The following is a 12,587-nucleotide window of genomic DNA, read 5'->3' as shown; positions in this document are numbered from 1 at the left end:
AAGAGGCGCTCCGGGCAGCCTTCGAATGCAGATAAGCCGTGCAGCACATCCCCAGGAATACATCGCGTCGCTGGGTCCCCCTCCCTCGCTGTCCCTTTGCCGCTTCTGCCTCGCACGCACCCGCACCCGCCCTCCTCCCGCAGCAGCGCAGCCCCCCCTCTGCAGCCCCCCGGGGCCCTCCTGCAGCCCCCCGGCCCCCCGTACAGCCCCCCCCAAAACCCCCGCAGCCCCATCCCCGCGCGCAGCCGAGCGCTGAGCGGGGCCCCCCCGGCTCCCGGCCGCCGGCCGCAGGAGGAAGGGGCGCTGCGGGGCTCGGTGCGGGGCCCGGTGCCGCCCGGAGCCGCCTCACCTGCGGCGGGGCGGGGAGGGGCAGCGGCGGCGGCGGCGGCCGGGGGAGGGCTCGGGAGCTCGGCGCCGCCTCCCCGCGCTCCGCTGCCGCCCGCCCGCCCGCCGCCGTCTCCCCCGCGCCGCCGCCGCCGCCGCCGCCTCCAAGATGCCCGGGCAGCGGCGGGGAGGCTGCCGCAGCCCGCTGGTAAGGCAGAGCGGCACCGGGAGGGGGCACCGGGTTGGGGGGGGGCACGGGGGGCGGTTGGCACACCGGGAGGGGGGTGCCGGGGTTTTGGGGAGGGGGCCCCGAGGTTCGGGGGGGGCCCCGGTGGCGGCTCCTCCGCCGGTCCGCGCCCCCCCCCCCCCCCGGACCCCTCCGGCGCCGGGGCGGCTCCGTGCTCGCAGCCCGGCGCTTTTCGGTCGGAGCCGGCGAGCCCGGCCGGCCCGGGGCTGCGGGGGGGTCTCTCTGGGTCCCACCGCGGCCAGCCCCCCCCGGGCTTTTTTCCTTTCCGCCTCCGAGCCCGCGGCGTTCCCGTGAAGTCCCCGGCAGCAGCCCGCTGCCTCCCGCCCCGCCGGGGGGGAGAAAGTTGCAGTGGAAGTTCCACGAGCCCGGGCGGCGGGGGGTGCGTGGGCCCCGTCCCGAGTGGGTCCCCCCGGGGGTCGCGGCGGGCCGGAGGGGCGCGGGGGTTCCGCAGGAAGGGGAGCGCTCGGCTTCCCCCGGTGAATAGGGTGGGAAAACTCGCTGCGAAATGCCCGGGGGGGGGACGCTTCTCGCTGCCGGGGTGGGCTCGGTCCCGAGGGGGTTTTGCGTTCGTGGAAAAACCGGCCGGGAACGGGCAGGGACGAGGAGGAGGCAGAAGGGACGGCAGCGACAGGAGCGGCTGCGTGGATCCGGGCAGGTGGTGGTGGTACTGCTCCAGCGCCCTGGGTGTGCCGGCGCTTTACAAGCGATCAGGGCCAGGTCTGTGCCCTGCGGAGCCTTCTGCGGCATCGGGGGAAAGCAGCGCACGCAGACCGTGTCCGGAAAGTTGCGCTGCCTGTTTTGTAAACGTTGCATTAGAAAAAAAAAAAAAATAATAAAAAAAAAATTAAGCGTGCGATGAATTCCCTCCCTGGAAGTACGTGCTTGTGCGTGCTGCGCGCCGGTGGCCTCGCTGGCACGGGTACAGCTTGGGTGCCAGCAGCTTGCGTGGCGTTAGGCACACGTGTGTAGGTAGCTGGGTTTGCAGGCAGGGTGGGAGCATCCTTGGGACCGCTCGAGATGCATTAATGACTCCTGGTAAATTTTAATTGAGGGTTGCCCTTCGTTTTGGGGAGGGAGAGGCAGGTTTCGAAGCCAGCGCTTGGGGTTTTATCCCGAATTTTGGAGTTGGATTCAGAGGGGGTTGCTGTGCAGCCAGAGGTCGGGGCTGCTGGATAGTTTGGAGAGAAGTGTTTGGGGTTTGTGGGGTTTTGTTTTGTTTTTTTTTTTGAGCCTGTTACATCTCGAGTCGGCTCTCAGTGGTGAGATGTGCCGGGTCGCGGGGGAGGCTGAAGCGGAGACGCCGTAACCAGGACTTCGCAGGCTGCACGGCCATTCCCTTCCGTGAGGCTAACGAGCGGTGTGATTGCTCCTCAGGAGGGAGTTACCGCTTCCGATAGCGTACCCGCCTTCGCTCGTCTCTAGTTTAGGCTGGTGCCCCCCCTTTTGGGAGCAGCTAGCGGAGTATTTCAGGAGGGTTTGTGGGTGCTTGGGCAGCAGGATTTGGGTGCCCCAGGATCGGCATGGAGCTCGGCTTGCTCCCCGGCCCTTTACAGCATCCTCCTCGGCAGGAGCAAGCAGGCTCAGGATCTGGCCTCCTCCCCGAAGCTCCAGCAGGGCTTGAACCTGTGCTCGCTGGCTGCTTCTTGATTTTCTTCCTCCAGAAAACAAGCGCGTGCTGCCGCTTAATGAGAGCCTGCCTTCACCGCCGTCTTTTTTTTTTTTTTGCCAACGAGCCTCTCTGATTGACGAGAGGACGCGGCGAGGAGGCCCAACGAGCAGCCTCCCTCGGCCGCCGCTTCCAGCAGTGCCCGGGCTGCCCGAAATGCCAGGGCCCAGAGGTCAGCGGCGGGGACAAAGCCGTGCCTGTGCGCGGCCGAAAGCTGCCCCGTGCCCTGCGAGGGCGGTGGGGCTCTGGCACGGGAGGAGCATCTCGCCCTCGGATCCCGCACTGCCTTCCTGGTTTCTTGTGGTGTGTTGTTTTTCTTTTTTTACATGCAGCTGCTTGCAAACATCGCGGTAACTCTTGCCAGTGGGATGTGCCTCCTGTCCGGGACGGTGCCGGCACCGCTTTTGCGTCCTCTAAGGGGAGCTGGGGGCTGGCAGCAAGGGGGACCCCGGCAGCCCCATCGGTGCCTGTGGGCTCTGGCAGCTCCCTGCCACTGCTGGGCAGCAGCATAAGAGCCTTTTGTGCTGCTGGATACGCTGCCCTTTCTCAGGAAATCGCCTATTGTGCTGGCTGGAGGCTCTGTCTGTCTGTCTGTCCCTCCCCGAGCAAGCAAACCCAGGGAGCCCAAAGGGCAAGGGACATCCCCCCACCACCCCTTCCCCCACTCCCCTCTTGCCTTTGAGTCCTCCTCACAGCTGGGTCCCCTTCCCTGGGCAAGGATGCTCGCAGGGACCTCTGCTCGCTGGTGCCCAGGGTGCGGGGAGGCACCGTCCCCAGTGTCCCCTGGTGTCCCACCACCGGGTGCAGGGGATGTGGTGCAGGTGCCATCGCCGCCCTCCGGCGCGTGCTGCATGGAAAAAGCCTGGCATGCTCCGCAGATCCAGGGCTGCCTCCCTCCCTTGGACGCTCCGGGCATGTTCCGGGGCTGCGTGGATGCAGGCAAGTCTTTTAAATTGAAGTGGAAACGGCGTGCGGGATCCGGAGGGTGGTTCCCGATGGAAGCCGTGTTTATTGTTGAAAACTGCGCCGGCTGGGATGTGGCCAAGCAGAGGAGCGTGCTCGGAGCCAGCTGCAAAGCAACCTGTCCTGGTGCGTGGACGTCTGCTCTTCCCCAGACACGTCTCAGCAAATGCTGCCGCTGCTCTGGTTTTATTTCTTTTTGTTTGCTTGCTTGCTTTGTGGTTTCTTTTTTTGTAAATTTATTTAAATTTTTGTTTACAGCTGTTGCAGTGTTGGGTGCTGCAAGCTCTTAGGTCTCAAAACTCGTCTTTTTTTTTTTTCTGTCTCTCTGGGCCCTCTGCTTGAGAAGAAAAGGGAAAACCTAGAGCACTGTGAAAAGCCAGGATGAGAAATAATCGGAAGCCTGCTACATTGGTGCGAAACAGGGCAAATCCAGAGGATGCTTTCTGCAGGCCTTGTAAGAAAGTGCCCGGCGGGGTTGTTTGCCAGCTCCGTGCACAAGCAGCTCGCCATGTGCCAGGAGCAGCGAGGCTTGCCGGCTTCCCATGACGTGGGTTGGGATTGTGAAATGAAAGGGTCTCTGTGCCTCTGCAAAATATCATTACTATTATTTATTACTGGAATTTGTGTCTAACAGGGAAATTAATTGCTAGGTCTGTTTGTTTGTGTCTCATTTTGCAGGCACATTTTGCAGGCCCGCTCTGGGGTAATGGCCTAGAAATTAAATTTCATTTTAATATGCAAACCCAATTTTGAGTTGATTGACCAAAGGGGGGAAAATTAACTTCAGACAGCAGGCAGAGGTCTTTATGAAGCAGAGTTGAAGCGCAGCGTCATAAATGTGAGCTGGCCCAAGATCTGCGTGGGAGCAGAGGAGAGACGCAGATATACATCCACGTGTGTGCGCGGAGTGCAGCTGGGCAGCACCCTTCAGCAGCGTGTCAGAGGTGACGTGGAATAAACGAGCTTTTGGTTTTCCAAAAGGCCATGAAGCCACACGGTTAAGGGACAGACTGGGCTGCTCGATGGCTGGGTGGAGGCTCAGGCTGCTGCCCACAAGCTCCCGTGGCGTTTGCTGTTGAGTGCTGACGCTGGTCACTGCCCTGGTGCCGTGGCTCTGGATGGGACAACTGCACCTTCTCTTACTACTTGTGTTAGCTGGAACCTCATGGAAGAAAACCCTTGTTTTTATTGTGAGATTGGTCAAACGCTGGCACAGGCTTGCCAGCGAGGTTGTGGAGTCTCTGCCTAGGGAGATGTTGAATACCAGGTCCTGGTCAGCCTGCTGCAGGTGCCCTTGTGCAGGCAGGGCTGGGACCCCATCTCCTGAGCTTCCCGTGGGTCCATCAGAGAGCTGATGTCCCTGCTTGTCACCTTGAAGGATTCAGTGGCAAGAGGCCTAAAGGTGTTTTCTCTCCTCGGGGTGGTTTGCTGGGACCTGGTGCAGCCTGGACACTTCAAATGACGGAGCCGTGCCACGGTGAGCAGTGTGCAGTGCTGGGTGGAGCCGGGCTGGGAGACACGCTGGTGTCAAACTGGTGGTGTGATGGAAGTCCTCCGAATGGAAAATGTTCACAGAGTCAAGAGTGCATCTGTGGGAGGGTGGCCAAGACGCTGGCCCTTGCCACTCGGGTGTCTGCAGGATGCTCCAGCCACCAGGACAGGACAGCTCTGAGTCGCTGCCCAACTGTGTTGCTGGGGCTGCATGAAGGCATTTATTTCTCTTAAAGCACCCAATACCTTCTCAAAGCTGGCACTTGAGTTCCTCCAGCGGCGCGTCCTGCAGCACGGATCCCACCCAGCTCCCAAACTCCACTGGCACGGTCACGAGCTTCAGCAGTGCAGGAGAAGGAGCCAAAAACGATTGCGTTTGTTTAGCAAATTCACCCCGACGTCTCCTGGCTCGCGCTTTGCATCACGGTATGTCCGCGGCATGCTGCGACCTGGCCTCAGCTCTCCCCGCCGATGCCTCTGCCTGCTCGCGTTGTTTCTGTTCCCCCTCCCAGGAACGTGCTCCGATCTGTGCTTGGAGGCTTTCCCTGGCTGCGGGCGGCTCCGACGCTCACTGCACGGCGCCAGGAGCGGTTGCGTGCCTGTAGGCAGGAGGAACGGGCTGGGCCGTGTCTTGCAGGAGGGTGCTGAGCATCTCGGGGTCTTCTCTGGGCTGAGCGGCCCTGGCTGCTGTCATCCTCTTCCTCCACGGTGGGCGGGTTGGTGATGCCCTCTGGGGTCTCCGCTGGCCCCATGACCACGCCTGAGCTTTCGCAGAGCCCCTGCCTCACCTTTCGAGCTTGCTTTCCTGCTGGGAAATCTGTTTCTTGATTAGTGTGGGCTATTCTTGCGCCTCCTGCTGTCTCTCCTGGCATCAAGGAGAGCTGTGTGTGAAGTCTGCAAGGAGGTACCAAGTCCCTGAGTGTTTACACGGGGAGCACAAAGCGCAAAGGATGCTGCAGCTTCTGCTTCTGGTAGCCCAGGCGCATGCCCAAGCTCTATGTATGGGATTTCCGTGTGCCAGCTGTGAAAAACTGCCTGTAGTGTGAAACTAGAGGTAATTAGTGAGGAAAATAAGTTGCGCTGGTCTTTGACTTCATTACACTTTGGAGAAAGAGATCCCAGCTTCTGGTTGTCATCAGAGGTTGCTTTTTCGGGTGCTGACTGCTGTGCCTTTTTGGCCCCATGCCTCTGTGTGTGACACGTTCGCATTTTTCTGGCGTGAAGTATGTAGTCTTTTTTTTTTTTTCCCCATCCCTTTTATCTGATTGCTGAAGTCGTTAAGCAGATAATTGCATCTAAGGAGAGCTGAAAGGGACAGCGGTGGGGATGTGCCAAGCCAACCCCAGCTGCCGTGGGGACATGTGGAGGTGACGGAGGCAGCGGGTGGGATGCAGCCTGCGATGGGCTCGGGGCAGCAGGTCAGAGAGCTTTGCTGAGCCTTTCACCGAAACCATCGTGCCCGTGCACCCCATGGGCATCTGGAAATTTGGCTCGTGCACAGGGCGCTACCACGGGGTAGGTGTAGCAGAAGGCTCCAAGGAGCTGTCGCGGTTTGAAAACAAGCCTCGATTTGCCCATCTCCAAAACGATGGGGTGGGGACTGAGCGGCATCCTCCCCATCAGAGCCCGGGAAGGACTGAAGAGACCTGCACCCGTCTGCATCCACCGTCTTCTGCCGGGGGCAGCCCCAAACACTTGGGCTTCTGCATCTCATGTGAGCCAGCCCTTGGTTTAAGTTGCGCCAGTCTGGGTGCCTCTTCCTGACCGTGGTGGGGTGGGAGGGTGTGAAAGCCCAAAATATCTCCTACCTGCATTGTTTCTGCATTGGGGATTAATGCTAATTATTCCCCATTGTCTCCAGTTCCTGCAGGAAGCCTTGTTTATCTTACCCGTTTAGCCAGGAACGCAACCCCAAGGAGCCCACGAGGATATATTTAAACTTACACAAACCAGCACAATAGCCTTTGAATTTCCCGACTCCGTGGCATCCGTCGTGAGCGCAGGCTCGTTGCATCCGGGCGTCGCGTTTGGTGGTTTTTGGGGTTTGGATGCTGGACTGAGCAGCCCGGCCCTGGCTGGGGCTGGATCGTGCAGCCGGTAATTAGCGGCGCACGAGGCCGTGGGCGTTGCGTGGGGCGGGATGTCTGCAGGAGGCTTCGAGCAGTGGCTTTGTGAGCGTCTGCTGGGCACAAAATGGAGCTGAAGCGAAGCTGCTTGGGGCTCGCATGTACCCAGGCATGTGTCGAGGCTCCTTGGGGATGCACCACGGCCCTCAGCAGGCTGCGAGGGTGCTGGAAGCCTCGACGCAGGTCAGCAGCTCTGGGGCTGGGGGGAGCAGCAGGGCCATGCCTGCGTATGAGGCTGGCACTGCGCCTTGGCTGGGGTGGGCAGAAGCCCCTCCACGGGGGCTTCACATGAGCAGGACTGCCCCCTTCCCTTTCGTGGAGTAATGTTTGAGAGCTGCTGGCTCCTGTTGAACTAAAGCGGAGCAAATTGGACAGCACGAAAGCAGGGAACTGGAAGGAGAAACTCTGTCGAGCAGAGGACAGGACAGCTCGTGGGGGCTCACGGGGGCTGCACCTGCCTGCTCTGTGGCTGGCACTGCTCCAAAGCAAAGTGGGGAAAATGCCTGCTGCTACGGAATAATCAACCTGATAAATGCTCCTCAAAATGCGATCTGTCTTAATTATGCCTCAGCGTTAAGGTTCCTGCAGTAGCAGCCTCGATGTTTGCAGGGCATGAGGGCCCCTGGGGAGCACCGGTGTGGGCTGGCTCCTCGCCACGCGATGTTTGCTTGGAGCAGATGCGTTGCGTGGCGGCAAACATCGCCTTCCTTCTTCAGAGCCTGCTCTGGGACCCCCAGGAGCCCTGAGGCTCTGCTGAGCTGCTCTGCCTTGCTTCTGGTCTAGTGGGGGCTTTCACAGTGCTGCGTCGGCCGGGTGTGTGCCTGCAGCAGCTCTCTGCAGGGCTGGATGTCTGGATGTCCCCTGCACCCTGGATGTCTCCATGCAGTGTCCATCCTGGGGATAAAAGCCATGGCTTGCTCTTGTTGGTTGGTTTTTTGTTTGTTTTTTTTTTTTTTTTATAAACCACGGCATTTGCAGCTGTGCCCTCCCCTTGTCCTTGTGGAGCCAGAGCCCTCTGGCTGCCTGCGGGGACGTGGCTGGGCTCGAGCTGCATTGCAGGCTGGCTGGTGAAGAGGGAAGGGATGCAGCGGTGCTGGAGGGGGACACCAGCTCACCCCGAGCTGGGTGCTGCAGCGAGGAGCTGGCCCTGCATCCCCCGGGGCTGGAAGAACCGGTGCTGGCTGCCGTGAAAGTCCTCCGGTGGGAGTCCACGCGGGTGTACTTCTTGCAAACAGGGTACTGTGTTTCCACCAGGGTGAGCTTTAATTAAAACGATGAGTGAGCAAGCGGGGTTTAGCTTCCAGAGCGGCTGGATGCGCTGGGCTGTGAAGGGGAATGGCATCGGGCGAGGGCTGGGAGGAGAGCAAACAGCTTCGGGACAGGTGATGGAGGGAGGGAAGGTGGCGAGACCTCGGGCAGGGGGGCCTGGGGCAGGGGAGAGATGCTCTGCACCTTCCTGCACTGGCCAGGCTGCGGGGGGACCACCGCATGCGTGTCTGCTGGGGCTGGGAAGCAAACTGCAGGAAGCCCAGCCCGGCCCTGCTCCTTGCAAACTCCAAGCGCCGGCTTGGTCAGGAGCCGTCGGTGACGTGCACACCTGGGGGCTGTCACCTGGCTGGGCAGGGCTGGTGGCAGTGCACGGTGCCTCGCACACGCCACTTAGCTGGGCAGGGTTGGTAGGAGATGGGTAAAATCTTCCCTGTGACCAGAAGGGTGCAACCAGAGGAGAAACAGATGAGCTATGGTTTGCTGCTTGGAGGTCCTGGAGGTGACCGAGGTCTCTGCCCTTTGGCCGAGCACCCTTGCCCTGTGGGGTAGCCCATGGTGAGCTCCACAAAGCTGCTGCTGGGCTTGTCCGAGAGGTGAGCGCTGCTGTGAAGTGTTCATCTCCACCTGGGGAGCTCTGTCGTGGATGCTGGTGTGCTAGAATGCTTCCAGCACCTCCCCAAACCCCCCTGGTGTGCTGCGGGGCTGGCACCTGATGCCACGGGGCAGGGAGCGCAGCTCGGGGGCTTCGTTGGTTTCGGGTTGTGCCAGCGTGACCTACTTCAAACAACAACAAAACCTTCGTGCCCTGCCGTGCGCTGCAATCCAAGCACGGCAGGCGAACACGGCGTTAGCAGCTGAGGGCTGGGCACGGAGCCCTCCCCGTGTCCTGTGTTCCAGCAGGAGGATGGCTTCTGCGTTCCCCTCCGGGCGGCTGCAGGTGGAACGAGCTCACTCCATCACCAGCACGGCTGGCTGGGCCGATCGATGTGTGCACAGCTGCAGACGTGTCACTAGGTGTGTAACATAACGGGAAACGCCGAGGATGAAATGACAGGAAGGATGGCGGGGTGTGCTGCGGGGAGTACAGGGGGGAGCCTGGTGGGGTGAGGGCTTCTTCGTGCCTATGGGAGCTACAGAAATCCCTAGAGGTGACGGGTGTGGAGGCTCATGGAGCTGCCTGACAAATGGAGGCATGTTATGGGGCAGGAAAGAGAGAAAAGGGGGCAAACCCCAAAGGGGGCAGCCCGGGAGGCGGCGCGAGGAGGATGGGAGCGACGCACAGCGGGACGTGCCGGACCGGCGATGCTAACGGGGCTGGGCCTTCGTCTCTGTCACCAAGTCTTGTGTAGAGTTTGCACATTGGGAAAGCCCCCGGTTTTAGGATGGGGGAGCAAAGGAAACCAACCACAAGGAGTGGTGGAGGCTGCTGAAGGGGACAGAGCCCATCCCAGCCCTGGCCTCACCAGAGGCCGGTGGGAGAAGCTCGGGAGGAGGATGCTGTGATGCGAGCGGATCTGTTTCATCAGTCAGGGTGACGGAGGCAGAGATGAAGACAAAACTCCCCAGGGGAATTAAAGCAGTGTGCAACTGGAGAAATTAAAGAGCAACAAATCACTGGCACCCGGTGGGCTCCAGCCAGCTCGTTGGGAGGAACTCGACAATGAAGCGGCTGAACTGCCAGCAGAAAGTAATCTCTCGTTAAAAGCAAGTGCTGCTCGGGAGTGCAGCCTCTTCTGCTCCGTCTTTAATTTAGGGAGGTACAAGGACAACTGTGGGAATTACAGACCAGTGAGCTTTATTTTAGCACCGAGTAAATTGGCTGAGAAAATAATTAAAGCTCATGTGGAAATGCCTGCGCTTCAGTGTGACGGATTAAGGACAACAAAGCATGACTTTTACACAGGAAATTCAGTTGTTTTTTCCTTTCTTTTTTTTTTTTCCTTCCTTCAGTATTGCAATAAAGTGATTGGGGAGAGCAGTTGGGAGATGAACTAAGCCATTGAGGAAGCAGCTGAGGCAGGAGCCGTGGGAGGAAGGGCCGGATCCTGCTCGATGCGGGCAGATCGGCTGCAAGGAGGACCCAGCAGTGAGGCACGCGCTGCCCTCGCTGCTTGAGCTGGAAATTTCGTGGTAGACGCGCGCACGCTGCCTTCCCAAGGCTGCAAGCCAAGCACGTAAAAATTAGGTAACGCTAGGTGCAAATTGCCTGGATGAGCCTGATTGCCTCCCCCTCTCTCTCTGCTTTGAGTATCTTCGTTAGGAAGCTGTCGCTAATTACACGGTGATTGGCTGTTTTTACTGGCAGGAGTCCTGGTTCTCTGGGGGCAGAGCTGTCCCAAGGCAAATTTTGGGGAGTGCATGGGAAAGGCTGCTGCTTGCAGGGCTGGGGGAGCGAAGGGGCTCCCCATGCCCCCCGTCTGCATCCGCTGCCCCCCAGATTGGATGCGGCCACGGTGCTGGATGGGGATTTTTCTTCTTCCTGAGGCTGAACCGTGGTCCAATTCCCAGCTCGTTTTCCCGAGGACAACAAAAAGCGCAAAGACAACTGCTGCCCAGATTTTATATCCTGCTGTCACGGAGCCAATTAAGGAAAGGGTTGCCATATTTTTTATTTATTTATTTATTTTTTACGTTAGGGTGGAACAGCGTAGCGTATTTTTTAAGGCTTGTTCTTGGAAGCAGCTGAGCAATTCTGGCTGAAGTTTTCCTGGGAGGAGGAGAAAAAAAAATGCTTGGTGTAGAAAATATCAGCCTGAGGAGTCTGTGCTTCCCCAGACTGTGAGCACTGGAAAGCTGGTCCGGAGAGGAAGGGTGGTTTGGTTTTGGTACCCATAGCCCAAGGACAGCACAGCGTGGACCTGCAAGAGCTTTCTTACACCGAGGATCAAGGGAAAGGCATGGGCAGAAGGAGCCAAGGCGACTCAGGGCTGTCCAAACACGGTCAGAGGGATGAGGGTGGATTTGGGCTGCATGAATGTGTCTGCAGGAGGCGTACGGCGGGATTCCCACCCCGGGTGGGGCGATGTGAGCGCTGCCTCCTCTGGCCACTTCTCTCCAGCACATCCTTGTCTGTGTTGCTAGCGGAGCACCTGTGAGCTTCAGACGGGACTTGGGCTTGACCCCGAGGCTGTAAATGATACCTTGTGAGAGGCGATGCGGGGCACCTTTGCGTCAGGCCCTCCTGAATGCCATTTGCTGATACCCCACGTGTCCGCGGGGCTCGTGCCGCTCTGCGCCAGGGCACGGGTTTGAGGGGCTGCTGCAAGCCGGGCTGGGCACATGGGGATGTGTGACACAGTGACATGGGCTAGGAGGACGCTGCCAACCCAGCCGTGTCACACCACGGGAGAAACGCGTGGTGTCCGCCTTGTCCTCGGGGGCCGGCTGACCCTCGGGCACGCATGACGTGGGGCTGTTTGTAAACCGTGTTAGCTTCTACGGGTCTTTAAAATTTATTTAGGGAGTTAATTACTGTAAACAAAGCAGCTTTAAATCTAATCAGCTATTCCTTGTGCCACGTTGGTCCCGGACATCAAAGTGAACATCAAAGTGAGAGGCATGAAAGGCTCCGAAGGCAGCGCCGCCCGACTCGCCCAGGTGCATCTCCCCGAGAGCTCCCCGGTCTGTGTCGCACAGCCCGGTTTGTGGGGCTCCTTCCAGATATCACAGATCTAAAGGATGTTGTCCTGTTGAGGAAAACAAGATTAACATAAGAATAGCCACCAGGAACAAAGCAAAGAGCTGTTTAAACTTTTTTTTTAACGTATTTTTGGTAGCTCATTAGTGAGGATGCTGTGCTTAGCCTGGAGTGTCCCAGCAAAGCAAGGGACAAACTCTGACTCCAAGGTGGATTGTAACGTCCCGATGTCGGTGAGCACGCATTTGGGCAGGCCTTGCTAAGGTTGTGAGCTCTTGGAGCAGCCCGGGACAGGCAGAGTTGTTGGGGAGCAATGCACCAACAGCTGGTGCAGCAAGGTGGGAGATGCCATGTACGTTGATGAGCTGTGGTGGGACTGCAGCTTGAATTTGGGATCTTTGAGCTCTTAGAGGTGGGACAGAGGTGTGCAGAGGGAAGGAGAGCTCTGAAGAAGCCAGGGTGGCTGGATCAAGGCAGGCTGAGAGCATGCATTTTCTCCTGTGTGGTTTCTTGCTGGCTTCTTGTTTCAATTGAAAATCAAATGCCCGCGGCTGGAGAGACATCCTGACATCCCACGGGCAATCTCCCTCAGAGGTGTCCCACTCACCAGAGGCACCCTCACCACAAATTTTGGCCAGAAATCCCCCAGCCGGCCTGCCTGCCCCTTCCGTGCATCCTTGGCTGCAGTTTGCATTTTCCGCTGCAGAGCATCCCCCAGCAGCCGCAGCGCCTGCTCCCCCTGCCACTTCCCACCTAATTAAACGCTGCCTCTCATTTGCAGAAGACGTTTCCGGGCTGGTGTCAACCCGGAGCACTCGCATGCTAATTTTGAGCAGCGAGCGGGCTCCTCGAGCGCGTTCCTGC

General features: G+C 59.1%; 1 protein-coding gene across 4 annotated transcripts in view; it reads left to right on the top strand.

Annotated features, from left to right (window-relative positions):
* Positions 1–383: 383 nt before the first annotated feature.
* MID2 (midline 2) overlaps positions 384–12,587 on the top strand; it is a 73,849-nt gene continuing 61,645 nt past the window's right edge. Inside the window, exons 1-2 of one of the 4 annotated variants that reach the window (XM_080554118.1) lie at positions 8,146–9,100; positions 10,037–10,271. The gene's annotated coding sequence lies outside the window, so the exon portion shown is untranslated. Of the gene's footprint in view, positions 533–8,145; positions 9,101–9,156; positions 10,272–10,744; positions 11,027–12,587 lie in introns of those variants that run through there. The other 3 variants (XM_080554117.1, XM_080554119.1, XM_080554120.1) reach the window with 3 other exon arrangements.

Source organism: Anser brachyrhynchus, assembly GCF_964034855.1.
Source record: "Anser brachyrhynchus genome assembly, chromosome: 13".
NCBI classification, from domain to species: Eukaryota; Metazoa; Chordata; class Aves; order Anseriformes; family Anatidae; genus Anser; species Anser brachyrhynchus.
The sequence above is the reverse complement of the archived record's forward strand: the minus strand, read 5'-3'. Positions and strand labels throughout refer to the sequence as shown.